This window comes from Chrysochloris asiatica, unplaced genomic scaffold, assembly GCF_000296735.1.
Source record: "Chrysochloris asiatica unplaced genomic scaffold, ChrAsi1.0 scaffold00003, whole genome shotgun sequence".
Classification (NCBI taxonomy): Eukaryota; Metazoa; Chordata; class Mammalia; order Afrosoricida; family Chrysochloridae; genus Chrysochloris; species Chrysochloris asiatica.
In genome coordinates, this window is record NW_006408521.1 from 4185608 (window position 1) to 4188442 (window position 2835).

A 2835-nucleotide genomic window follows, 5' to 3' on the forward strand; every position below is an offset into this window, starting at 1 on the left:
TCTTTTTGTTAAAATGCTCTATCACCTTCCCTTTATATCTTATTTTTTTATTATGTAGTTCTCAAAGTAGCTAGTTGCTATGGCAAGACTAATTGCTTTTAATGACCCATAAAATCTATGATTAAACTTGCTGCTGGGTGTGTCAGAGAAAAATCTTGACTAATTCATCTCTTGTTTATTTTCCTTCAACTGAATGTGTTCCCTTTCCGTACATAAAATTTAGAGCGGTAGACAGGTTACATTTCATTGAATGACATCCAGTAATTGGTGCAGGGATACTGTAATGCAGAGTCATGTCAAACAGTCAAAAAGTCCTGGCAGAGGAGGTCTTTTTCTTCCCAGAGCTGAACATAATCTATCACCCCAAACCATCAGGAGCAATTTGCTCAGAGAAAACCATTATAAATTAAAACCATTATAAATTAATCCCCTCTGTTTCTCCTAGGAATCAAATAAATTATGTGGGATTATAGGAGGAACATTATGTTAAAATTTTAGAAAATCTTACACTGAAACAAACCTCAGTGTTCTCATCTCAGAAGTTTCATATTGGCATCCAGAGACGATATTGGTAGCTCACGATGTTTTCTTTTGAAGTGTAATTTAATAAAATAGATTAAAAGCAAGCAAACAAACAAAAACAAGAGTTCTCATGGCAATTTAATTGTTTTGAACTTTCTTTTTAGAACTTGAGCAAGAATTTGTGCATTGCCTTGTACTCAGTGTCTTGAAAAATGCTTGGCACACAATTAATGCTCAAAACCATTGTTAAATTAGTGTAAAATTAAATTGAAAATTGACCTGTCACTTTTATTTACAATATGGTCGTATTGAAAATCAAGCTTTGTGAGATACCCAGCTATACTAGGTTCAAAGTTATCTAATCATGGGGAAGATCAAGCTAGATGTGATATCTAAAACTGGACAATTTTAAATGTAGTCTGCCCTTACTAATTTAATAAGATATGTTTGTTGAGTTTTGTTTTGTTTTTAAACATAACCCTCCTTATTATATGAATGCAAAGAAATAGATATGATTTCTGACAATCTTAAAATACAGATAACAAAAATATTGATAAACAACATATATATATATATGTATATATATAGTCATGAGACTTGAAAGTAGTACAATGATTTTTGGAAACTGTTTGGAAGTGCTAGGAAATTTTCTATGTATGTTTTGTGCCTTATGATCCATTAATTCCATTCATTTTACCTAATGGAAATACACATGAGTATTAAACAAAGATACAAGAAAATATGTTAATAGAAAAACTATTTATAGTAGTTAACACTTCCGAACTATAAGCCAATCAAGAGAAAAATTCATACATAAGTGGTAATGTATTCACTGAAGGAGATATCAGGCAACAATAAAAATGAATAGGCTAAGCCTATCATGGATTGAATTATGTCTTCCCCAAATACATGTCAACTTGACTAGGGAGTGATTCTTAGTATTGTGTGCTGCCCTCCATTTTTGGGTTATCTTTCATTTTGTGAAATGTTGTAAATTGTAACCTATGTATGTTAATGAAACAGTGTGTGTGTGTTCTTGAGTCACATCTTTCAGGAGGGCAGGACTGACGACACATCCTTACCCAAGGCAAACCATGCTTGAGTCATACCTTCTATCTCACAAGAGATAAAAGGAGAGAGAACCAAGCTGAGAGGAGAGAAACCTCACTACTACCAAGGAAATATAGTTATGGAACTGAACACGTCCTTGGACCCAGGTTCCTTGCATTGAGAACCAAGACATATGAGGATTTCCAAGGAGCATTGGGTTCCTAGAGTCAGTTCCCTGAATTTGAATGTCTAGCCTCCCAAACAGTGAGAGAATAAAATTGTGTTGGTTAAAGCCAACCACTTGTGGTGTGATACAGACAAAGCGTCTTTAGAGGTGACTTTGCTTAAAGATCTTTTATCTTTAAGTCTGAAAGATGCTTTATAGTATTTTGATGTTTATAAATTTATGGAGGCTCCCATCCTAGAGTGGAATGTTACTATCATATATATGTGTGCCCCACTTTTCACCATGAGTGTGATAGCTTTTATTTCAACTTGGATGGGTGAGAATTCTTAATGGTTTGGCAGGTAAGATGTAGTAATCCCCCATGACAAGATCTAATATAATGAAATCATGTCCATAATGAGATCTACTATGATCAGTCAGTCAGTTGAAAGGAAATGTCCTCAGGAGGGTGGATTTTCCAGTATATATGCATTCTATTGAACAACTGGCTTGGCTTTTGCTGTGTCTAGTTCCTACATCTGGATCATCAACTGACCTCTTGTTCTTTGAACTTGAGCCAGCATATTGACATACTTCTGGCCAATACTGCGAGTCGTTAGCAATCTGCCATCTAATCTGCTGACCAGGGATTCATGCACTATTGCTGTTAGGAGCCTGCTGCCTGACCTGCCAATCTTTAACTCATCAGTCCTTGGAGCTGTATGTGTGGGGAGAAGCCTCCTACCTGGTATCTGATCCATGGACTTGGAACTTGCCCACTTGTACAACTGTGTGAGTTACTGCCTTAATATAAAACTATATGCATAGGGGATATGCATCATAAAAGGACATTTTATGTCCCTACAGACAGCAGACATTACTCTTTGTCTCCATTCTGGGTTAATGACCATCTCCTGATGCACTATTCTAGATGTACTGGTGTCAATGAACATTCCTTCCTCCTTTAGCTCAGTAAGATAGACGGTAAATGCTATCAGGTATCTTAGAGGACACTCATCTGACCTTAAGACAAACTTCTTGCTTATTTTATTTGTATCCACTATGTCCTCTATTAGCTATGGAAATGATGGAAGTGA